The sequence below is a fragment of the Tachysurus fulvidraco genome, chromosome 2 (assembly GCF_022655615.1).
Source record: "Tachysurus fulvidraco isolate hzauxx_2018 chromosome 2, HZAU_PFXX_2.0, whole genome shotgun sequence".
NCBI lineage: Eukaryota > Metazoa > Chordata > Actinopteri > Siluriformes > Bagridae > Tachysurus > Tachysurus fulvidraco.
Genome location: NC_062519.1, coordinates 26518902 through 26545948, shown reverse-complemented (window position 1 = coordinate 26545948; position 27047 = coordinate 26518902). Strand labels below are relative to the sequence as shown.

At 40.9% G+C, this 27047-nt stretch overlaps 1 pseudogene; it reads left to right on the top strand.

The window, feature by feature from the left end:
• The first annotated feature begins 19 nt into the window (after positions 1 to 19).
• Positions 20 to 11066, top strand: LOC113657752 (annotated as a pseudogene).
• The last annotated feature ends 15981 nt before the right edge of the window (positions 11067 to 27047 follow it).

Genomic DNA, 27047 nt, shown 5'->3' with positions numbered 1-27047 from the left:
GGTTGTTGTTTTTTTATAGGGAGGAACGTACCTCATGCAAATTGGTTCACAAAGAATCACATAGTGGTTCACAAAGAATCACAGATAGTGTTTCCTCCTAATCGGTCATTGACCTGAACGAGCTGATGGCTTTCAGAAACGTCAAAAAGGTTAGTGTTTTCTGTTTAATTAAACTTTACCCACTGCTGGGAATTTTTAGCCAGGATGTATTTTTAAACTATTTCTACGAAAGAAAACTTTCAACTTTGTTTATTGTTAGAACAAATGCACAACAATTCTCACATTTACACTAGATATTCTTTACTGTAATGACTAAAGAACAGAAAACCTGTTTACGCTTAGAATTAAAGTCTAAGAGCACTCTTTGTAGGGTCAAGAATCATTTACCAAAAACATTTTGTACACACTTTTAGAAATTCCTCATATATAATTAGTATAAGGCTCTAATTTAGTATCATTTGCGTTGTGATTGTGTGCTTAGAAGTGTAGTAAGAACAGCCGAGGGAAAGTGACCAGAAAAATATTTCACTGGTTTGCTCCAGTGTCAGAACATTACATCTGTTCTTATTTCACTACAGGTGACCATGTCAATATTATTTATTTATCAGGTTAATTGTTTGTTAATTACATTTGTTTACAATGCTACAGGTGAAAATCGTGGTTCTAGGAATTTTGTTGAATTTAAAATTACGAGTGAATCTCATGATTTCATGGTCTCTACCAATGACAATGAGTTTCTACTAAACATTTATTAGGTATCAGTAAGTGTAAATGAATGTGATCCTGAATGAGACCCTGCAGTCTCCCTCGATAGCCTTGATAACATTGAAGAGAATAATCAGATAATGTGTGACTTCCTACTTTAACCCTCCTGTTGTCCTCCTATACAAATTACGAGCGCTGATCACCTTGTCTGTTTTGACAAGTATATATGATAGCCTTTTTTTTCACCCTTTTAGTCTAACTTGTTTCCAACATATTAACATATATTTTGCAAAAAAAAACAAAAAATTATATTTGGTATAATAAACCTTATTTATATACAGAAATGCCTCATTTTCTAGTAAAAAAAAAAAACCCAGAAATTTTGAATTATTTTCACTATAGAGGCACAAAAGTTGATGCACAATTACAGGCTGGTATATTTCAAGGGCAGGAGATTGTTTTGAAACCATTTTGACCATTTTGAATGTCAGCAAATAATAAAACCTGTTTTTTTCCAGGCCAAATTGACTTGAATGCTTATAAATCAAAAATTCTACAATTATTACCATTCTGTGTGTAATATCTATTTTGCCCACCTGATGTCATCTGATCAACCAACAACAGGCTACACACACACACACACACACACACACACACACACACACACACACACACACACACACACACACACACTCAAAAACATGCCATAAGTTCATGTGAATAAAACTTAATTTGTGTTTGTGTGTGTGTCTGTATGTATGTTCATTGCGCTGAAAAGGGCAAAAGTGTGACCTATTTACCCACTAAATGTGGCCGGGTCAAAATGACCCAAGCGGATCCAAAACGCAAATTATAAATTATATATTGGTCTGAACACATAGTTCAACGATAATAGACAAAATTAATTTTACGTGCAAAGTACATAATTTGGAACAATCCTGTTAAATTTCAGGCAAATATGTGGAAGAAAACCCAAGTTATGACAGATACCTGTCAAAAACCTTCCAGCCAGGTCAAAAAGACCCAGGGAAAATAGGAAGGTTAAAAAGGTTCCTCAATTTAGCTGTTTTAAGTATTTGTTACAAGTGCCTCCGAATCCAGTATGGTGTAAAAATAGGCAGTAGAATCCAGATTACCTACATTTTTTCAATGTCTTGGATTCTGACTTTCCTGTAGTTTTGCTGGAAGATGATGTCAAGGAACACATGGAAGCAGTCACTGTTTTAATCTGGCCAGGGTCGAGGTGGATCTGAAGCCTTTTTAAGGGACATGGTAGCCTAGTGGTTAAGGTGTTGGACTCCTGGTTAGAAGGTTATGAATTTGAATCCCAGCTGACAATGTTGGGCCCCTGATCAAGGCCCTTAATGCTCAATTGCTCACCTGTTTGTGAATGAGATAAAAATTATTGCTGCTTTGGATAAGGTCATCTGCCAGTTCCCGTAAACGTAAACACTGAGTATAAGCCAAGAACACAGTCAGATCATCGCAACAACCTCCTGATCAATACACGATTGTCAGACTGTATATTTATAATCACACCCTCCAATGTCACCCATATAAGGATGAGGTTCTCTTTTGAGTGTGGTTCCTCTCAAAGCTTCTTCCTTTACAATCTAAGGGAGTTCTTTTTCTAACTTCGCTCGGTGTTTCACTGTGGGAATCGCTTTGGGCGTGACCAACTACGGAAGCTCTTATAACACCACGTCTGTCTTTGACAGACAGGTCGACCTGCGACCAGACTCTGCCTTGCCTATATCAGCCAGGTCGACCCCTGTCTACGTCATTCACGCTTTCTTCCGGATGACTAAGGACGCTGTATCCCGTCCTTGTCCATTATCATGTGGAGCTACCATCTCGGGCAGGGACCCTCATCCTATGTGCATAGTGTGTATGGGCCCGAAGCACGCTCTGACGTTGCTAGCGGACCCGCAGACATGCGCTCACTGTGCGTCATTGCCGGTGATGCTAACTCTGACCTCCTCGATCTGGGCATGGACAACAAAGAGGAGGAAGACAATTCCGCCTTCCCAGTCCAACAGTCTAGACCACCTAGCACAACCGATTCGGCCCTTTAAGAGTAAGCTCCCCACCAAGGGACATTCAATGGTGGAGATTCAGGGGATGGAGGAGCTGGGGTTGGCCGGACCCCCAGCAGTGGAGCCTTCGGTGGCGTATCACCTCCATCCGAATCGACAATCTGTTTCCTCCTCATCGCAGTTTGACTGCCGCAACCTTTTAGAGGATGTACAAATATGGGGGGCAGTCCGTATGTCCACCCCAGGTCCACCAAGCTGCCACTGCTGGGCCCCTAAGCAAGGCCCTTAACCCTCAGTTGTAAGTCACTCTGGATAAGGGTGTCTGCTAAATACCGTAAATGTAAATGTAATGTAAATGTATGTTTGCTGAATGCTGTGACTTTACTGTCAGCATATCAAGCGGAGATTTTGGAGGAGATGGGGCAGCAGTTGGACTCAGGTGTACCGAACCTGGCACTCTGGGACGAAATCTGTGTCATGAACGACCTGATTTTGCGCTCCTCACGCGGTGCGGTTCAGGGCTGCGGCCATGTAATGGGTCTGGCCATGTCAGGTGAGAGAGTGCTGTGGTTAAACCTGTCAGGCCTGGGCGACGCTCAGAAAGCGGAGGTGATGAATGCCCCTTACGACCCGACTAAGGGCTTATTCAGGCCTGCTCTAGAGAAAATGAAACCAGCACCCTCAGAAAACAGGAGTTTTCACCTCTGTTTGCCACGCAAGCAGGTGGAGTGACCACCCTCTCAGCCGACACGGCAGGGCTTCCCAGCAGCTGCAGCATCGAGAGGGAGGCCAATGACCGCGAGAGCTGTGAGACCTGCTCACAGCAGACAGTTCGGTCAGCGACCGCGCACGGATGACTACGGACCTTGGGGAAAGCATTAATTTGCAGCTAGGAACCGTCCGCCCCACCCCGAGGAAAGGATGAAAAAGCGTTCGACCTGACGCACAGGTTTTCCCCGGTACTTCTCTCTCCGCCGGCAAAGAGAAGAAGGCAGGAGTTCGCCCTTCTGTTCTGAGTTTGATAAGGGCTCATTATGTTCACTCTCCTCCAAGAGAGGGAAGAGAGGGAGGTCAGAGCCATGTGCGGTGTCACCAAGCACTAACACACACAGGGGATTTGATAATAAAACGCATTATCGCAGCTAAGCCATGGGCTGATGGGTGATATGCTCCCGGGTTCAAGAAACATGACAATAAATGTTGCACTGTCGCAGCCAGGCAAACAGCCGAGGGCAATATGTTTAAAAAAACCCCGGAAAATGCAAAGACATGAAATGCGCTCCCCCAGTCCCACCGCTGGGGGCAGTGCTCACTTCCCCGTCAGCGGGAGCCCGCACGATGCATGTGATGATGTCATCACTGCGCGACGATGGCGGGGTGGAAGTGTACGGGGGCCTTCTCTCTGCCACGGGGTTCATCCGTGGGTTTTAGCAACAGTTTCACGGGGATACAGACTCCAGTTTGCCATGAAACCGCCTCGTTTCAACGGGCTGATCGTGTCGGTGGGCGAGGGAGAATCGGCTCGTGTGTTGACGGCCGAAATCGAAACCCTCCTGCACAAGCAGGCAATAAGATTGGTACACGGGGAGGAAAGCCGTCAGGGCTTCTATTCCCGTTATTTCGTAGTTCCAAAGAAAGGCGGCGCAGCCCTCCGTCCCATTTTGGATCTGCGTGCATTAAACAAGCACCTCAGAAAGTATTCATTCAAAATGCTGACACACAAGGTGCTGTCGATCAATTTGCGCAAGCGATTGGTTTGTGACGATAGATCTGGCGAACGCGTATTTCCACATATATATTTATCCCACAGCATACGAATTTCAAACTATACCGTTCGGACTGAGAGTTTTTACCAAATGTGTGGAGATAGTTCAACTATTGTCGGGGCAGCCGTGGCCCCTCACCCCACGGAGGGACCTCCTGTCTCAGGTGGGGGGGGGGGGGGGATTTACCATCCTCATTCGGACATGTTAGCCCTCTGGGCCTGGCCCGTGAGAGGTGGAATCTGAATGCGGCTAGCTTGCCCTCATCAGTTATACATACTGTACAGAGAGCGAGAGCCTCCTCTACCCACGCTCTTTATAGCAATAAATGGCGTGTTTTTGAAGAATGGTGTGGGCGGAGAGTGATTATCCCTTAACAGTGCTCTGTTAGGGATATATTATGCTTCCTCCAAGATCTGCTTGATAAAAGGAAGGCTTTCTCCACCATTAAGGTGTACCTGGCAGCTATTTCAGCCTGCCATGTAGGTTTTGGTGACAAGTCGGCAGGCCAGCACCCTTTAATAAGTCGTTTTATGAAGGGGGCGCGCCGCATACGGCCGGTGTCTAGGCGGATGGTTCCTTTATGGGATCTGCTCATTATCTTAGAAGCCTTGTCTCAACATCCTTTTGAGCCAATAGAGGCGGTGAGTCTTAAGTATCTCTCTCTTAAGATGGCACTGCTCCTGGTTTTGGTGACAGCCAAGCGTGTGAGTGATTTACATGCTTTGTCGGTTAGCCCGTCTTCCTTACAATTCGCTCCGGGGTTCACTAAAGTTTATTTTCGTCCTAACCCTGCTTTTGTGCCTAAGGTTTTGGAGTCAGCATATAGTTGCCTGTCTACTGAACTGGCGGCTTTTCATCCTCCACTGTTTTCTTCTCCGGAGAAGCATTATGCATTATGCCCGGTGCGGGCTCTTCAGGCGTATGTGGACAGGACAGCTGGTTTCAGAACTTGTGATTAGCTGTTTGTGTCTTGGGCTACTCCTCACACAGGGAAGCTGTTATCTCGACAGCGGCTATCACACTGGATTGTGGAAGCGATATCTGTGGCTTATGGTTGCAGGGGTCTTCAGCCCCCTAAGGGTTTGAGAGCCCACTTCACTTAGGGTATGGCCACATTGTGGGCTTTACTCAGAGGAGTTTCCGTTCTGGACATTTGCTCGGCGGCGAGTTGGGCAACGCCGCATATGTTTGTGCGATTCTATAGGCTAGACGTTTCGGAGCCGCTCTTAGCATACGCAGTGCTGGGAGCCGGTGCTACTGTACCCGTTTGGAAAAAGTAATATGGGTGCAATCCGGGAGCTGTCTATATCTCCCATAATGAGACATTGAGTGAAGTTAGAAAAAGAACGTTGGGTTACTTAACGTAATCCCCGGTTCTTTGATAACAGAGTGAGGTGTTTCACCAGCACTTCCCTCCTTGCACTTGGAGGGGAAGAAATCTTGTTAATGGCGTAGACAGGGGTCGACCTGGCTGATATAGGCAAGGCGGAGTCTGGTCGCAGGTTGGCCTGTCTGTCAAAGACAGAGGTGGTGTCAGAAGAGCTTCCATAGTTAGTCACGCCCAAAGCGATTCCCATAGTGAAACACCTCACTCTGTTATCAAAGAACCGAGGATTACGTTAAGTAACCCAACATTTTTTCCTCACCACAGTTGCATCAGTCACCTCAAGGTTGTTCATAAGGGATAACTACGAGCACATTTAAATAAATGTTAAAAATCTTTGTATAATATTACATTACTTGTATTATGTTTCTCATGTTCTGTAAAGCTGCTTTGAGACCATTGTTAAAAATGCTATACAAATAAAATTGAATTGAGTTGAAACACACATTCACACCTGGGGCAAATTAGTGTAATCATTAGACTGTTATAGAGTGTTTAGTAGTAGTGTAATCAGTAGGTGTTCCTCAGTAGAGCAGTCACCTTACTGAACTCTGCCTCCCGGTGACCACAAATTCCTGTATATTATGTCAATAGCACCTGTATATTTGTCTATACTTGACAGTAACCTGAGCACAGGATCAAACACTGGACCCTGGAGCTCTTATGCAGCATCGATACACACTGCATCACATGAAACAGTTTGTAGTTGAGACAATAAATATCATACAGGGGATAACATAAAAGAGAACTTTAAGTGCCAAAATAACACACACCGTAACCTTTAAAAGAGGAACTTAAAGGTAGCATTGGGTTCAGGAGATTTGTGGAGATAAATAGTCCTTTTTTGTGTGTGTGTGTGTGTGTGTGTGTGTGTGTGTGTGTGTGTGTGTGTGTGTGTGTGTGTGTGTGTGTGTGTGTGTGTGTGTGTGTGTGTGTGTGTGTGTGTGTGTGTTTGAGTTGAGTGTTTTGTGTGTGTGTGTGTGTGAGTGTGTGAGTGTGCATGTGTGTGTGCGCGTGCATGTGTGTGTGTGTGTGTGTTAGTTTAAGTGTGTTTTACTTCCTTTATAATTATGACCTCTCGTCTTTCTTTTCTTCCCAAGTCTGCACAAGTGGAGGAATGGAAAACAGCCACGTCTATTTATGAGTTCACTGCCACAGATATTGATGGCAACAAAGTGTCTCTGGAAAAATACAAGTAGGTGAAATGTTAACATACAAAAAGACAAAGAAAATGCATACTAGTTGAAAACATTCAACTTTTACTGTAAAATACATGAACACTACTACATTTAAAATGATCAACTTCTATTTTACTTTTATTTGATTAGTAAAATGTGTAAAATGTATCCACTTTAAAATGAGCATGATTATGACACATTATTTATCATTTCAGTAATTACTTGTCATTTACTCTGTACTTTACCCAGCCATGTCCAGACCTGTAACAGATTGTGTTTAAGATTATCTTCTGTGTACAATTTGGAACTGTAAGTTAAGTAACTGCAACAGAAAGATTTTCTACAAGATGAAACCTCTTTGGTGGAGAAGACTGCACTCTGAGGAAGAGCAGAAAGAAACAAAGACGCATCGATATGGTGTTTATTATACCATGGAAAAGTGTGAGAGAGAGAGAGAGAGAGAGAGAGAGAGAGAGAGAGAGAGAGAGAGAGAGAGAGAGAGAGAGAGAGAGAGAGAGAGAGAGAGAGAGAGAGAGAGAGAGAGAGAGAGAGAGAGAGAGAGAGAGAGAGAGAGAGAGATTATACTGTTAGTAAATGTGCAGAATTCTAGCCTACCACTGGTTTTGTAAAGTAGCAAGAAACACCACATCACATGACAGGGTTACACATGGTCACTGGACTGCAGTGGTGACCTAACAGTGCCAAAAATCAGAAACTAAAGCCTTGAGTGTGTGATAAAAGGAAAACAATGCAATATATACAAGGTCACTGCAGTTTAAAAATATAATAGAGTCTATTTTATGAGGTATATGTGTGTGCAGATGATCAAGCAGTAGAAACAAATCAAATGTAAACATATAAATGCAGAAGAGTGAGTGAGTGAGTGAGTGAGTGAGTGAGTGAGTGAGTGAGTGAGTGAGTGAGTGAGTGAGTGAGCTTTTCACCACACTGTTTTTTTTTTTCTATAGAGGTCAGGTGGTTATCATCACCAATGTTGCCACCAAATGAGGCAAAGCCCCATTAAACTACTCTCAGTTTGCACAGATGCACGCCAAGTATGCTGAGAGAGGTTTATCCATCCTAGCTTTCCCATGCAACCAGTTTGCCAACCAGGTATAATGAGTTTATAAATGCTTCTATAATCTTTACACACCTCCAAGAGAAATATGTCAAATTACAGCTGTTCTGGCAACATACTTTATGTTGGTTTTCCCTTTGATGTGTATAAAGAATAGGTAAGGATAACATTAGACATGAATAATGCATAATATGTAAATCTATATGCATAATATGCATAATATGTATACTTAACATTTTGAATCATCCTGCAAGCTTTTCTAATAAACTCACTATCACTGTCTGACAATTTTGTTAATAGTTACTGTCTGACAAGATAGTGACTGTTTTCCTCTTCATCTATTAATCAGGAACCTGGTACAAATGAACAGATCAAACAATATGCGAAATCCTTCATTGTGCAATTTGACTTATTCAGCAAGATCAATGTAAACGGACCAGAAGCTCATAGCCTGTGGAAGTGGTTAAAGGAGCAACCAAATGGTGAAGGATTTCTAGGAAAGTAAGTCAGCACTTTTCAGACAGATGTATGTATTTTCCATATAGATAAATAGAGAGATGACTAATGTATTGCTGAATTGGAAGCACATACGTTTAATTTTTTTTATTTTTAAACACTGATTATAAATGCAGTTCATGAGTAAGATTAGAAGCTTAGATTAGCCATATGTTTGGCACTTATGACATATCAAAGGAAAACCCCATTGGGACGGATAAAAACATCAGGGGGGGGGGGGGGTGCGCAATCAATTAGGAAGAACCAATCCTCTTCACTACACCACACATTAAATACTGGAACAAGTTTTGTTCTTCACTTCCGCACTGACACTGTGTAATGACTGTTCCATAAACCAGGTGGCTCTAAAATATGTTTTTTGTGCATTCCCAGTGGAATCAAATGGAATTTCACAAAGGTATGTTCCTATTTAATTTGCTTATTTTGGAGTACAGTAACTACTAACATCTATCTTACTTTTTAAGGTGAATTAAGGCAAGACACTTCAGGTAGAAATACTTTTAACCTATAACATATAATAACAAACAAACTGTGAGTGTTAATGTGGGACAGAGAACGTCCACTGTAAGAGAAGTCCAGCGATGATGTGAAACTAATAACTTCCTTCTGTACAGAGTTCAACTGCCTCATTTGGATAAAGATAGTGATCAATGGGCAGGGTTGCAAATATGTTCCCAGTATAGTAAACACTGTACATTGAGACAGTCTAGCTTTTAAAAAATGCACCCTATAATTGATCTTAAACTGATATTAGCATATTATATTAGCACAAGGGACATTACATAAACTACTCACAAGAGGAATCATTGTTTCTAGATGATTTAGTAATTTAAACTAATTACCAGTGAAAATCAGTTGTAGTTTAGTGTGTTCATTTATAGTTCCTTAAATACTCTTTTGGTTCAGAGGAAATGTTGACAGTTCTGTGATTTGTGCAGTTCCTCATTAACCGACTAGGCCAGGTTGTGAAGAGATACTCACCACTGAAGGATCCATTTGTAAGTAGAACATATATTCTGATTTTCTGGACCACAAAACACATTTGAGACAGAAGCTATCTACTTAAAAACAACAAAAATGTATTTTGTTCCTAGTTCAGTGGCAAATCCCCCAGTGCAACTCAATCTCCCTCTAGCAAATGGTAGTTACCAATCTGGGAGTATGCGGGCTAACACTTACTATTAATTCACTGTACAAAATCATATAAATAGGCTAACGTTAGCTAGCATGTTATTTCAAAATTTGTAGTAATTTTTCAATACAGCATGATAATAACTCTGTCTAATGCTGACTGTCTATATTTTTCAGGGAATAGAAAGAGATATCCTGAAATATCTGTAGACCTTGCATTTAATTTCCATTCCCCTTCCCAATCCTCTCCTGTGGCCTACTGGCAGTCAGTGGTGTCATCCCATAGATTTATGACGGTTTGTCTTGAAACCCACACTGTGGAATGGACAATCCTGATGTGTTTGGCGTGCAATTCTTCATGGGAAGATCACCAGCGCACAGACGGTCAAGTGGAAGAGAACCTATTCCTTCGATACCATAATAATGTCTTAAGAGGTTATTGCATATTAAAACTCTTATAAGCTCTTAATACCACTTTTAAACCAGAATATTGATTGTTTGTCATTCCCTTGTTTCATATAAGCATCAGATGCTACTGAAGCACTTAATTCGGCCCATAGATTCAGTGACATTTATAATTAAATAACAAAACCTTTTTTGCTTTGGTATATTAAAAATTGAATGATAACTTAAATTCTGATGTTCCTGTTAACCCCGAATGCATGATGTTAATGTTAAAAAGTGCAACAATAGTTCATGTGCTACGCTGCAGGTAAGAATATGGCTAGGCGGCAGATGGGTTCATGACTTCATTTATACTGCAGTAATGGAAAATTCTAAGAAATATCTAATCATTCATATTAAAGAGTAAATAATTATTAGATGGAAAAGATGGTATGCAGTAGGGAGGCCTTATGCTGTTGACCCCTTATGGCTCTTCGAGAGCATTGAGGTCATCAGGTCAAAATCTGCTTGTGATCCCTAAAACCCATTTTAAAACTCGGGGGGATCTTTCTTTTAAATCTGTGGCCCCCAGACTGTGGAACGCATTGCCCCCGTCGCTGCGTGTGGCTGCTTCTGCTGATTCCTTTAAAAAGCAACTGAAGACACTCCTATTTAGACAAGCTTTTAGCTGACTGGGCTTTTATGGTTTCATCTCTGTTGTAGGGTGTTTTATTATTTTAGAGTTGAAGTTTTATCGTCTCTATAAATTTCTCTTTTTTACTTTGTAAGATCGTTTTATTGTACATTTAAGTTTTACTGTTATATTTTGTAAAGCACTTTGTGATTTTATCTGTGAATGGTGCTATATAAATAAACTTTACTTCCTTACTTATGTGTGTCACTGTCTTGCACTGTACTACATGTGTGACCCATAGAGCACAGTTACCCAGGCCAAATATTCTAACAATATAATAATATCTAATAACCTTAGGGACCTGCTACTTTTAGTCCAAGCAAAATGATTTAAGCAAAAATGATTAAAGATGCAAATTTTACAAACTGTTGTAATCACATCATGTCAAACGTACCTTTAAAACAGAGAGTCACAAAACAGCCATGCATGAGGCTATAAACATTTTATATTTATAAAATAAAAAAGACTATAATTTACTATAAAAGACTAATACTTTTTTTACAGCAGGTCAAAAACTTTTACTTAAATTTTAGGTTGTCTGGATTTCATATGAACATTTATATGTGGAAGGAGGTAGGTAGATAACAGAAGGTAACATTCCTTCTTAGCACAAGATCTGGAAACATAAGGGTAATGTGGGATAAGGGGATAGTGAGAGTAGCTACAAATTTATAAGATATACTTTGACAAAAACCAAATTCTGATGGCTAGACAACTGAGTCAGAGTTTCAGCAGTTCTTGTGGGATGTTCCTGGTATGAAGTGGTTAGTACGTATGAAAAATGGTCCAAAGACTCAGTGATGTATGCAGGGAATGAATGATATCTGGGCTGGACCAATCCCACAGAAGAGCTACTCTAGCACAAATTGTGTATGATGAAAAGGAGTCAGAACACAGTGCATCATAGCTTTCTGCGTAAGGGCCAATGGAAGAAGGTGGCCTGGTCCGATGAATCTTGTTTTCTTTTAAATAATATGCATGGCCAGGGGTGTGTACATCACTTTCCTGGGGAAGAGATAACATGAGGATGCACTATGAAAAGAAGATAAGCTTCTGAAGTGTGATGCTCCGGCAATGTTTTTCTGGGTTGAAATACCATAGCACCCCTGCCGAGGTGCCTTTATGGGTCAGAGCTGTTTTTGGTAACACAAAAAAGCCCTACACATTATTTGGCAATGATAAAAATTCAGCACCACTGATCATCTCTCCTATAATTAAAGACTGAATGAATTTTCACCTCACAAACGTCGTCGTCTTCTACTTTCGGCTTTTACCGTTAGGGGTCGCCACAGCGAATCATCTGTTTCCACCCATATATTCCTCAGGCACCTTCTCACTCTCTTACCTGTTGTGCAATCTAGATAAAAACAGCTTTCTACATCCCACTTTTCCTAGCCTCTTCCTTCAAATGCTGTCCTGTACTTTCTTGATCCCCCACCATGTTTCCTTATCCTATTTTCTCCTTCCAGACGACACACATAGCTCCCTCCTACCTGTCACTTCTGCTGTTGTTTCCCAGTCAGCTGGAAGCTCTTCCTGATCACACAAAGCCTGTTTCAGCTTCTGTTTGAATTCCTCACAACATTCTTACACCACTTCTTTTCTATCTTTCCAATCCTCTTCTTCCTGACCACCAGAGACATCTTACACATCACCTCCTGATGCTGTCTCTCCTACCACCACCTTGCAGTCACTAATCTCGCTCAGATGGCCTCTTCTACATTCTGTCTCTTCTGGAAATAAGTGTTAACTAAAGTCCACCATCATCTGTTCTTCTAGGTTCCTTTCCTTAACACCAAACCTGCCCCTTGTCACCTCTATTCCCTTCACAAACATGCCTGTTGAAGTCTGTTCCAATCACTTCTCTCTCCCATTAGGGAATACTCTCTCTCCATCACCTCATAAAACTCACTCCACAATCTCTCCTGCTCTTCTAACTTTCTCTCAGCCTACTTGTGTAGCATAACCACTGACGACATTCAACATCACCCCTTCAATTTCATACTTCAAACTGATTATGCTGTCGGACACTCTTTTCACCTCTAAAACATTTACAAATGTATTAATCTGTTAAATGAGGAAAAAAAACTGTTTCTGTTTAAATTTAGATATGCACATTCCTTTTTAAAGTGCTGTAGAGTTTTATTTTAAATACCTTATGTATTTATTTATTTACTTATTTGTATGTTTGTTGCTAATCAAATATTAATAAAATTAAAGTCCACACTGAGTTTTACTGAAAAATTAAATATGATCAATAAACTGTTTTAAGTTCAGCTTCTGATGACTGTTTTGATGAAACCGAACAAATGTTTGCCATCTCCTGGTCGAAAAGGGAAATTACGTGGTCCATCAGAAAACATTCGACTCAATGTTGTATTTTTAATTGTTAGACATAAGAGGGAGCCTCATTAATATTCATAAAGGAAGCGCTACCTGATTGACCAATGAGACGTTTCGGCTCTGACGTTTCATGTATTTCTGCAAAAATTACAGTGAGATGATTACAATGAACAGGGCAAGACACAGGATTAACCAACCGGAAATATACATTTTATTTTATTTTCTGTTTGAAAAGCCAGCTAGATATTCAGCAAAGTTCCCTCACTGAATAAAAATGAAAATGTCATTATGTGAAAAAGGGGTAAATGCTGAGGAAGACAATAAGTCACTGTAACTTTAATCTGTTTTGTATTGAAGTGAGACATTAGTAAAGCAAACCCTCAGTTCAGACTAAACCCACAATGTGACAAGATTAAGTCCATGCTCACAATAAATTGTTGTTGTGTTATGTAGAATGACATAATAATGCCAAGGGTAAATAGTACAAAGAAATCCATTGTAATTGTGTAAAGCAAACTAAAAAGAATTCAAATATAAATATATTACTTACTATATTACTTAATATATATTATTATATATTAATTAATATATATAATTACGTGTGTGTGTGTGTGTGTGTGTGAGAGAGAGAGAGAGAGAGAGAGAGAGAGAGAGAGAGAGAGAGAGAGATAGTGTGTGAGTGTGTCTGTGTTTGTGTGCGCGAGTGTGCATGTGGGGGGGGGGGGGTGACTGATTCTGTTCTCGTTTAATCTAACAGCTTGTTAATTTGTAAATTGTTTATTGAAATAATCCACATAATTTGACGAAATTGCGGAATTTTCAAAGCACATTTTTAGATTAGATTTTTATTAAGATTTTGTTAAGTTGTATTTTATGTGTTGAAACGTGTTGTCATTATTAACTACAGCAATAACCTACATACAGACGGATACAAAACAAGGGCGGAGAAAAAAGTTAGACAGAAAGTGAAAGTGTGTGTCTTTATATCCAAGATGCAGAGCTAGAGTATTCGGGGCCCCCTGAACAAATATTGATGTGGGCACCCACACCCCTCCACTAACATAATTTATTGTACAATAGACACGTGGTCTCCAAGCCGACACATCACAGGGTGTCCTCTTCTCTTAGGCCTTTTGGCTACTAAAAACTCTTTTAGTTAGACTTAACTGTTAACTCTATAATTACTACAAAAACACTGAGAAAACTCCTCAGACCTGGATGAGAATGAGCAAACTTCTTTATTGTGGTCAATCAGCCAACAATCTTTTAAGAGAAATTGCCAAATTGAAAGTAACAAATGTAAACCCCCAAAAAGAGCATGTCATGCAAAAATCAATAAAAAACAAAAACTCTCGCGACGTTCTTGCAAAAATAAAAACACACACATACCACACATGCGCACACACACACGCACACACGCGCGCGGGGCTGCCTCCTTCATCTGGCCAGAAGAATTTGACACACACACCTTCGCCCACGGACACGTTAATGCGCCCGCACACCTTCGCAACCTATATCTTCTCAATATATACCCTGGCACTCCTAGGAGCCTCCTCTTTGGTTCCCAGTATTTCTTGGAGTCCCAGGTGCCAGATCACCTTATTTACCGGAATCACCTCCTATGTTTTCTAAATACACTGACCTAATTTCCCCTTATTTCCCATTACCTTTTCCCCCATATGCCCATTTATGGATTTTAATCCCCTTAGTTCTCAGGGCCTAGGTCTGTGAACCAATGTCTTTTTCAGTCTACATAAGTTATCGCTATGAGCTAAGGTCTGGGAACCATGGTCTTCTTCATTCTCCATAACAATTTATGAGCTAAGGTCTGGGAACCATGGTTTTTTCCATTCTACATAAGTTTGCATTTGTTATTACAAATGTGCTCAGACTGACTAGGCCCGAATCTGGTTACTGTTACTAAGTTTATGATTACAATAAACATCTTTGGCCTACAACATCGCCTACATATGTCTTATGACAGCAATTGCAATATTTTGCAAGGCCTAATACTTTACATTGTTATAGTATTGTAAGGAAAAATACTTTATTTCTACTAAGATTTATTACAACATTATTCCCCCCTGTGAGACTGTAAAGTCTCACCAAACTTATGTTGCAGTGTTCTGGACTACCTTGTCATTTCCACTATATACCCATATATCTATCTAATCGCGACGACCTCTACCCCAACTTACAACAACTTACATTATTCCCCCACAATGAAAACAAAAACCCATAATACATAAAACATAAACACAATAACAAAACAGAATATTACTCCTCCTCAACGAAAACAAAACCCATAATACATAAAACATAAACACAATAACATTAAACAAAACATTACTCCACTACAATGACCACAATTCACACGTGCTCTTTCTCAGAAGGTGAGCCAGGAGTGAGCGAAAAACCCTCTAGATGCCATATTTGAGGGAAAATTCTCACTCTGCCCGCATATATAGCGCGACAGTGAAAAATTTTCCTTTTTGTCACCAGGGTCACCGAAACATACAGCATAAACATATGACAAAATAAACAAAGACCAATTTCACGGCATGAGAGAACTAGCTGTCCCTACGACCACCACCAGTAGTGATTGTGATGCATGGTTTGAATCCACTGTGGCAAGGGGGCCCAAATGTGACGGCCCGCACGTAGGGATCCCCAAATGTCTTTGTGGCGATAAGCGTGGAAAGCTCGAGTTATGGGAATAACCGCATCCGCATCACCCCTGCCCATGAGTCCATGAAAGTGGGTGGCCCTTGCATATCCTGTAGACCTTGTCGCACATCTTTGGTGTCCAGTTGGATGCACATGTAGCAGTAACCAGGAGCGTTGTCAAGGCAACAAGCGACACTTCGTGGGCTCGCCTCTAACCGGGCACAGGGATCGCTGGACTTGTCTCTGGTCACTCCACGAGTTTGACTTGGCCTGCAACAAAGCCTTACAGACAACACAGAGACAGGCAATAGACCAGTAGACACAAAATACCAACACGCATTACGTAAGCATATGTACAGAAAAGTTTGTGTGTAGTCAGTCTGGATTCAGTTTTTTTCCCCACATTTAAGGCATTAAGGCCACCACCAGTAATGGTTGTGGTGCCTCGTGTACATCTGTACACAACACTTATGAAAGATATACACACATAGGGGACACAGATAAACAGGGACACACCCCAATATGTTACACTCCTGTATATGCGCAACTAGTTCCAGTCCGAATCACTATTGTTCTCGTCCAGCAGTGGGAACGCAGTCTAGATCGATCCAATTAATCCGACATACACTGATCCCCTTGACTTAATACATAGTGGAAACTTCTGGTTAAGCCGCATCTGAACAGTCATATCTGTAGGGATTGGCGAGGCTACCAGCTGATACGCACAAGATCTACTTATGTTGCCAATCCATTTCGGCCCATGTGTTCTGGCTGCTGAACCCAACAGGCAAAGTGCAGGACATAAATATGTATTGTTATATGGGGACTTGTCACACTCGTCCACACCTCTAATAGGTATTACATAGGGAGTTTGATTAGACCGGTCATGGCATATTACACTGCCGTCATCTGTAGTATGGTATTGGTTAATAGTGGCCACTTTAACGTAATCCTGGAGTGCCCCATATTCCCGCCGCACTTTGGAGCGACGGGTTTCGCATTCACTATTGCCAGAACTGCCACATTCAGCCCAGAAATTACTGCTTGCCTGGTGAAACTGAAAGCCAGGACTCCAGGCAGGGACGTAGACATGGACTTCATATGTTTCAAGGAATAACGTTTTCTGCAATGAGGACGAACAAACCGAGTCCGCATGGAGACTGTAATACCATAAGGCATGGATTAACTGTCCACCGTCATCACCACTGGCAGGTTGGCCATTGACAACAATGCTGGTTGTTGGATCTTGGGTCGCTTCCCCTGGTCGAATCTCTAGAGTCAGGGTGTAGTGGGACGATGACTGTTTTTTCGCCCACTGTATTGGGTCTGAAACTACTGCCGGAAAGGGACCAGTGTAGTCAAAGGAATACATCACAAAATACAACGTGCCATTCAATACTTTCCTTTGCTTGCTAGCATGGGCGAATAATCCTAGAGCACACTTCATGTGACTTTCAATAGCGGCCTTGGCTGATGTACTGTCAATTCCCGCTATTACGGGATAGGAGCTTTTCCCCTGAAAAACTGTGCGTCCTCCTATAGTGGCGGAACCTGTGCCTGTACTATGTCTGAGCCGTGAGCCTGATTTGGAAATGTTATAGGGCAGTGAGTCATTATGAGTGTAGCCTGATTGTGAGGTATAGGAAAGAATTTTGTGTGATTGCCAGATTCAAAAGTACTCCTATCACACATGCCATATAAAAGATTTGTACAGTTTGTCTGTCCTTATTTTGTTTATAAATTTTATTGGATTTATCTATCAGTTTATCTACTTTGCCCTTGTTTCGGGGCAAGGCTAACTGCACCATGGCTTACAGGTGCACTTTCACAGTTTTAGTTTTAAAATAAGGAGTCAAGTGTCTCAAAGTCTTCTGGCGGGTGGACGTTGACGGCTCCTTGCTCTGTCTTTGAGGTTGAGGGCTCCTCCCCAGTGTTTGCTACAGCTGCCGCGTGACTACAGTGATTAAGGTGATACCAATATTCCTTACCTTCAACCTTGACTGCTATGGGAGTAGCTAACACTATTTTGAAAGGTCCTTCTCTCCTTGGTTCTCTCCAATGTTTTCTTTTGAATGTTCTGATGTACACGTAGTCTCCTACTTCTACCTGGTTATATGGCTCTCCTACTGTAGAAACACCTGTGGATATAAGAGTCTGTGGACATGGGTTAAATGTGTTTCATAACTTGATATTTCGCCTTCCACTTGTTCCAGCGACAGGCCCTTATAGGGTCCTTGCATAAATACTACAGGCATCGGCCTGCCTGTCACCATTTCATGAGGTGTCAAGTGCGTTGTACGGTTTGTCTGCGAACGCACTCTCATCAGAGCCAATGGCAAAGCCTGTAGCCAATTCAGGCTTGTGCTAGCGCATATTTTTGCAATTTTCTCTTTCGACACGCCGTTGGCTCTTTCTACTCTTCCTTGTGAGCTTGGGTGATAGACACATCCCATCTTATGTTTGATGCACAACGCTTGTGCAAGTGATTCGATTACGGTAAAAATAAGGTCCATTATCTGAACTCAACTGATCTGGGATACCAAACCTCGGGATTACTTCTCTACACAAGAATTTTGCCACAGTCTAGATACACCAATTTTTCCTGATAGTGTCTATTATCACCCTTCTGAGGCTAGTTTGCATTTCAATATCTCGAATGCTGCTAATGCTTCTGGTGTCCATGTCAGCTGTGTATTGGGTTTAGCCTGATCTGCAGCTTTTATCATGTCTCTAATTGGTTGTACTTTTAAGGCAAAATCGCATATCCATGGTCTACTAAACCCTGCCATGCCCAGGAATGACACATCTGGTGCACGGTTTGAGGTTGTGGTGCATCACGTATAGCTTGTACATGAGCCGGTAATATTTTTCGTGTTGTTCTTTCTAGAACTCGTCCTAAATATTCCACCTTTCTCTGGCAGAATTGTAGCTTCTCTTTACTAACCTTGTTCCCATTGTTTGCTAGGGCCTTCAGTACTGTTATTGAATCCTGTACTCATTGCTCTTTCGATTGGCTACAAATCAGTAAGTCAGGCTCTCAATTTGTAAATTCACCAGATCTCTGGTCAGTACTTGGTTGAATATCGATGGATTTTCACAATATCCTTGTTGCTCTTAATATGTGAATGCAAACAAGTGCTGAGAGTCCGGGTGCACTGGAACACAAAAAAATGCTTAACACAGATCAATTACTGTATACCATTTTGTTCCCTCTGGAATATTTGATAACGTTTGTGGATCCGGGACCACTGGGGTCACAGCCACCACTATTTGATTGACTGGTCTTTAAATCATGTACCAATCTCCATTTATCTGAATTTGGCTTTCTGATTGGAAAAATCGGAGTGTTGCACTGACTTTTTGTGGGGATTAAAACTCCTGCTTCCACTAGCCCTTTAATAGTTGGTCCTATCCCTTCCTCTGCTTGTTCAGACAATGGATACTGTCTCTGATAAAGTAATGGTGCATTGGGTTTAACCTGTATTTTTGCTAATCCTGCTGACTTAACTAGTCCTACATCTGTTACATGTTTAGTCCACAGTTACTCTGGGACTTGACTTAGTGCTTCGTCTACTTCTTTCTCTGTTAACTCTTCCTTATCTGCCACCTGTGGCATCTGTATCTCTACTTCTACTCTTACTAGAATTTATGTTTGTTTGCTGACTTACTAACATGGTTGTGTATGATTACATGATAACATGATTGTCCCCTAATCTATCCTTAAAATCTCTATCTTCTGACATATGTACTCTAGGGTCTTTAGTCATGTTCCACTTCACTACCCTTTCTGCCTCTTTCATCATAGGCCCTAAATCTTTGGATTCAAAACCTCGCCCAATCATCAGGGAGATGTGGGAGACTGCATCTCCAACTTGATACCATTCTTGAATCTGCTCAGGGAGTACAGCATATGTAGCTACTCCTTGCTGGCCAATTATCATACTGTCCATGTTGATATCATATTGTTTTCCATGGTCCTCTAGCTTCACAGCAATCCGGATGTATGTAAGGTAATCATGGAATTCCATTCCGAGTATTCTTGTCATATTTTTTATGTATCTTTGTCTTTGCAGCTTTCCTGCATGCAGAGCATGTTGTATGATGAGGCTCAGCTTTCCAGTGTCCCACGTGATGCATAGGTTGTTCACCTTGTCAGATATTTCTGGAATCAGTCCATTCATGAAACTGTTTCTCAAGTGTGCCTTGTACGCTGTCACTCCCCCCCTCCTATCCTGCTAGGGGAATGAGGCCGCTGTGCGTGTTGTGTACTGTATGTCAGTGAGGCGATGGAGATATTGCGCAACTGTCTCACTGTCCTCTTGTTCCTCAACCTCAGCCTGGTCCCCAGCCATGCTGTTGAGGAGCATACTGAAGATTCAGGGGATAATTCGTTGGATATCCCATTGGATATTGCATCATAGCTGAGGGCAAAGGCTGCTGTGTTATTCCTCCATTTTGAGGTGGCACAGCCTGAGCAGCGGTTGGAGCCACCATGACTGCCGCCTGTTTTGAGGCATACTCTTTATCTTCCTTCTTCTTCTTTTCATGGCTTTCTTGTTTATTTCTTGCTAGTTCTCCCAGCTGCGCCTTGTGCAATTGCACCACTAAATCTTCTGCAACCTTCTTTGCCTCCCGTTTCCTTTTTTCTGTGTAGCTCTGTGTGTTGCATTACATTAGCTTCGAACGTGGCCCATGGCATACTGTTCAGGCCCACTACTGTTTCCAGCTGATCCTGAACATCCACTGGGAGTGCGTAACACGAGTTTAAACAGTGTCATGCTTGCCGGTGTCTCATCCCAGGGTGCTCCCATCTCTTCTCTCCAGGAGTCCTGATATTTCAGTTTGAATTGAGCAATTCCTTCTTCCTCGTCCAGTTTTATCTTTTCCACCTTTCCTGGGTCAGCTTTAGTTGGGTAAATATCCCTTAGCACATTCCATAGGGTATTCCTGTATGGGCCGAAGGCTATTCCGTCTCCCCTTGGATCGTCAGCCATTCTTTCCAACCCAGCATTATTGAGTGTTTCCAGCACTTTGGCTTTTCCTACGGTCTGGCATAGGATTGCCTTCAGAGCGAGTATGGCCAAGAGTTGTCCGGTTGTTCGCCCTTCAAATCTGGCAATCCATCTTTGTGCCCCCTCACACACATTTGGCAACCGTTGTATCAATCCAGTTATGTCCATGAACGTCCAAGGCACGTAGTGTGCCTGCCTCCCTTTGACTTTCTATCTTGGTCATCTGGGAGAGGGGAGCTGGATTCTTCGTGTCTTCTTTTCATGTCTTTTTCTCCTGTTGATAGCTGTCATATTAACCCTTTGACTTGCACGCTTGTGATCTCCAGTTCTACTTCACGTGCTTTCGCTTCCTTCTCCCAACTGTATTGATGGATCCCGTTGTACTCGGATCTGTAATGTTCGTTATAAGATGGGGGTTGGAGCTGCTCCTCACATTCACCTGAGGGTGGGGCTGTAGCCTTCTCTTACTCCTGTTCTTTACTCTGTTCTCCCTTTAACCCTGTAAAGCCCACTGTTGCAGAATTACAACACCACCTTGTTTATTTGTCCAGTCACCTGGCCATGAACTCACCCTACCTACAAATTTAGTTATTAATTTTTTTCCCCATGACTGGCTTTGTCAAGATTCGTCAAATTCCTCAACTTTTTTCTGTGTTTATTACAATGTCTAGAACACATACATATTTAGTTATTTTGGAAAACTAGAGCATGTTATATCCATGCTGTAATTCTACAACTTTGGGCCAAAGTGGACCCTATGCCTTACAAAAGGACACTGCACTACTCACATCATAAACGGTTAGATCAGGGGTCGGCAACCCGCGGCTCCGGAGCCGCAAGTGGCTCTTTCATCCCTCTGCTGCGGTTCCCTGTAGCTTTGGAAAATAAATATTTAATTTAAGTTTTTTATTTTTGTTAGTAATTCTAAATTCTAAGATCATGATGCTCTTGTAACATTAAAGTAAACCGTGTTTAATTTTATTTTTTTTTGGTCGCTCAAAATATGCGTCATAACTGCTGACTTGCGAAATCCGACACACAGAAATAGGCGCATTTTTGATTTGCTGCAGCCGGCAAGTTAAATTTTTTATGTCATGCAGGGCGTTCAAGTGTCACACATTGAGAGTGACAGTCACGCATTTGGGTCTTTTCTCACGCTCTCCCGCCGCACATCATATTTTCACGCAGAAAATCTTTTTGACTATTTATCATATATTTATTAAGCCGCAGCGCTGTCTCTATGGAACCGGGCAGGAATCAAGCGCGTCTCAGTTCTTAGTCGAGCCTGACACTTATCAGCCAATCAAAAAAGAGGCTACACAATAGCCAATCAGAAAATAGCACTATCGGGGAAAGATTTAACGCAGCAACCAATGAAAAAAAGCGAGGGGTTGGAGAAGTCATGCTTGCTTGTGTTCAAAACTTGAGAGCCCTGGTCATGAATACGAAGGACTCAATTATATATTAAACATTTTATTTGAAAGTAACCTTCAACCCAGCGTTTTTTTTCTTAAGGTTAGTTCAAACTGTTCAAAATATTTTTGTTTGCCTGCAGAAATAAAATTGCGTTTAATCGGTAGCAGTTAATTTATTTCATAAATGCAACACACTACAGTTTTTTTCTATACTTTCCATAAAGGTAAAAAAAAAAAACGATATATGCAGTGTTCTCTTCATTTTAGATGTCAAAAGGGTTTTGTGGCTTCCTGTGGTATTTTTTCTGTGGGAAACGGGTCCAAATGGCTCTTTGAGTGTTTAAGGTTGCCGACCCCTGGGTTAGATGATTCATTGTAATTCATTTCTAAATGTGCTTTTCTGTTAAATTTATACTTATTTTCAATTAGACCATAATTACACACAAGAATACATTTTATGTGCTATTTGAAACTCCATCATATAGAGCAGTATCTGAAACTCCCTGTATCTTTGTAGTTTTTTGTTTGTTATTTAACTAAACGATCCTGAGATTCTTTATGAGTGTTGCCCAAGTAGCAGAATTTTGAGGTGATGCCTGTTGCATTGTTCAGGAACAGGTGCAAATGGATATGCTGGATAATATGTAGATCTCTCTTTCAGTTAGTCTATTATGCACATTAAGCAATCAACCCTGCAAATGAATGCCTAAATGCTCTGTATACCTGATCAGACAAAGTGAGTACAAGTACAGAAATTCTGCTCCTAGCAGAGCCCAACAATGCAATATTACAAAACATTTTCCTAAAAAACTTACTAAAATGTAAAAAATTTGAAAAATTTCTCATGTTTTCTCTTTTTACTTCTCCCCAGCATTTTATTCTTACCTTCATCTTCCTACATTTTAACTCATCAAACATCCCTCCTTCAAGCCACTGCAACTCTCCTCTTGTCCGTTCTTGCCATGTACTTTTTTATTCATTTTCAGCATCTTTGTGCTTTATTATTACAATTGCAGCTGGTGTGATTAGACTTTTACCTTTCTCCATCATGCACCCTTGACTCGCCCTCATGGCACTGTCACGTGGTTCTGGATTTCTGTGTACTGTTGACTATTTCAGTTGAACGTTTATTCTTTTTCTGATAAACATGGTTGTGCAGGATTCCTTCTAGTATAATTCTCAAGAAAGACAAGGCAGATATTAGGATCAGGATATAAGTCCAATAAGTACAACATCAATTAAATTTCAAAATTAAATTCAAATTGATTAAAATCAATCAACTGCACATTCAAATAATTACATACCCAACCAAGTATTGATCCATTCAATTAATTAACTCACTAATCAATCAAATAAACTACCAGTTAAATCACTTAGATAAATAATCAAATTGTTAAATTGTAAAAATTAAATTGTTGTTAAATTGTAAAAAAATAAAAAAATAAAAGAATAAATAAAAAAAATTTTTTAAATAATATAAATAAATAAATAAATAAATAAAATTGTTGTTAACTTGTTGGTAATTGTCTCATCTAACGACTTATAACATCATGTAACTCTACCCGGTTAGATAATGCTCCAAATTTTCAGCTCCCAAAAACTCTGACACTCAGAGATAAAAAAACAATCTCATTGGAAAAAACAATCTTTAGTTACAGATACAAGTGTCAGGGTGATTCTAGGCCTTACTGGCACAGAGTTACAGAGGCTGGAATGGAGGGTTTCTTTTACTGAAACAAAAACACTACATTAGGTTTTTATATACGTCTTGATTAATGTAATTATAAATCATATTGTATTTATGTCTAGTCCTGTTATGAATTAAAACCAGATTTTATGTATGTATGAGGATGCATATGTGTGGACCCCAGGAAGACTAGCGGATTGCGTAGACTTTCAGCTAATGAGATCCATATAACTAAAAAAATAATAAAAAATAACAAACTACACTCCTGGTTTAACACTCATAACAAAACATAACTTAACAAAACATAGGGGCTAAAAAAACTTTCCCCAACAAAAACGATTTATGAAGTCAAAAAGGCCCAAGAATGGATTTTATATGAATGTTTTTTCCCCACTAGGCATCTGCTCACAAAAAAAGAGAAAAAACTCAGGAAAGCTGTTCTGTGTGTATGTGCGTGTGTTCTAGGATTGCGCGATACAGCTTGGGAATTAAGTCATAACAGACAGTCATAACTGTTTTCACAGTGCTCTAGCTGGCACAGCTGGCCCCTTGCCAGATTGCCCTTATCGCTCCTCGTTGGAATTGTCTCCTTATTGGCTAAAGAGATATCAGGGTCTCGCTACTTACTACCGGCTGGCCCAACTGCCAAACAAACGGAGGGTGTTCTGGATATTGGCTTCTAAGCTGTCTATCTCTGCTCTACGGGCACCTATTGCCGAAAAAAATGGACGGGAGTGAACTCCGTTTACAGTCTTCGGTCAGAAAAATAACTATTGTAAGGCGAGCACAGCAATTTGGATTAAAAGGCTTTGATATTTCTTGGACCCTTGGGGATTTATGAAAAAATATTGAAAATTATGAAGCGAGGGAAGAGTTTAAAAGTAAGTAAACTAGCGCCACCTAATTCAGGTGAATCTTATTTTCACTCAGTGTACCACTCTGTGTCCCATACGGTTCTCTATTATAAATGGATGTTCTGCTTGTGTTACTTAGCGCTTTTTTTCCGTTGCAGCTTATTTTATAAGATTTTATAAGTGCCATACAACACTTCACAATTGCTTGTACTTTATAACACATCAAACTGAATCGTCATTCAGTTTGACAATACACAAATACACGTGCACATAAACAATTCATACACATTACACACCGTACACGTATCTTTGTATACTTATGGCATACACTTATTGTATCATATACTTATGGCGTACACTTATTGTATTGTATACTTATGGTGTACACGTATGAATATGTGTACTTATCGCCGTATATTTATGAATGTGCACTTATCGCCGTATACTTATGATGATAACGTGCACGTATATAAACACTTATAAATACCATGCACTTTACCGTACATTCAATACTGAATACTTTACCGTATTCTTTGCACTTTACCGTACACAATGCACTTTACCGTACATTATCAACGCGTTTTCTCCACCTGCCAGTTCAGTCCCGGCTGTAAGTTATATAGCACAGAGAGGGTGGTCCTGGTCCCGGACGCAGATCACGCTAGCCCCTTTGAAGTCCCATCTGGGGTGCCATTAAATATGTCATAACTCAGAGCCGGTCTCCAAGCCGACACATCACAGGGTGTCCTCTTCTCTTAGACTTTTTGGTTACTAAAAACTGTTTTAGTTAGACTTAACTGTTAACTCTATAATTACTACAAAAACACTCAGAAAACTCCTCAGACCTGGATGAGAATTAGCAAACTTCTTTATTGTGGTCAATCAGCCAACAATCTTCTAAGAGAAATTGCCAAATTGAAAGTAACAAATGAAAACCCCCAAAAAGAGCATGTCATGCAAAAATCAATCAAGAAAAACAAGAACTCTCGCAACGTTCTTGCAAAAATAAAAACACCCACCTTCACCCACACACACCACACACGCACACACACCACACACACACGCACACACACCACACACGCACGCACACACACGAGCGCGGGGCTGCCTCCTTCATCCGGCCAGAAGAATTTGACACACACCTTCGCCTTCGCCCACGCAGACGCGCCCACACGCTCCCACGCGCACACTCAGCCCCCGAACCCCAGATATCTTCTCAATATATACCCTGGCACTCCTAGGAGCCTCCTCTTTGGTTCCCAGTATTTCTTGGAGTCCCAGGTGCCAGATCACCTTATTTACCGGAATCACCTCCTATGTTTTCTAAATACACTGACCTAATTTCCCCTTATTTCCCATTACCTTTTCCCCCATATGCCCATTTATGGATTTTAATCCCCTTAGTTCTCAGGGCCTAGGTCTGTGAACCATGGTCTTCTTCATTCTCCATAATAATTTATGAGCTAAGGTCTGAGAACCATGGTCTTTTCCATTCTACATAACAAATTATCGCTATGAGCTAAGGTCTGAGAACCATGGTCTTTTCCATTCTACATAAGTTTGTATTTGTTATTACAAATGTGCTCGGACTGACTAGGCCTGACAGCCCCGGATCTGATTACTTTTACCAAGTTTATGATTACAATAAACATCTTTGGCCTACAACATCGCCCACATATGTCTTATGACAGCAATTGTAATATTTTGCAAGGCCTAATACTTTATATCGGTTATAGTATTGTAAGGAAAAATACTTTAATTATTTCTACTAAGATTTTTTTTACAACAGTAGTACTGAGTTTAAGGGTCTGAGTGGCATTTTAGTCAATAACTCCTGAGCTAAAAGCTGCTACTACATAATTAACACCTCTTTTCTATCGTAGTACTGTAAAGAAGCAGCTACAACCGTGTTGTGCTAGTAACAGCGTTTAGCTCAGGAGTTATTGACTCGGTAAACTCCAATCTGTGAATATGCGGCCAACTTCCTGCTCCTTCAGTTCTCTCCAGCCCTGGAAAGCTGATCCTATACTAACACGGGTCCTACTTCTGGCCTTATCGTAAGCCTTTATTCGCTTTCTTTCTTTGTTTTTATCCTCCATGTCAATGTTAAAACCGCTTTCACATGTGCACTGAACACTCTCACCGCCGCATATTGACAAGACCCGCCCCTTTCTGCTCATTGGCTACACGTTTGTTT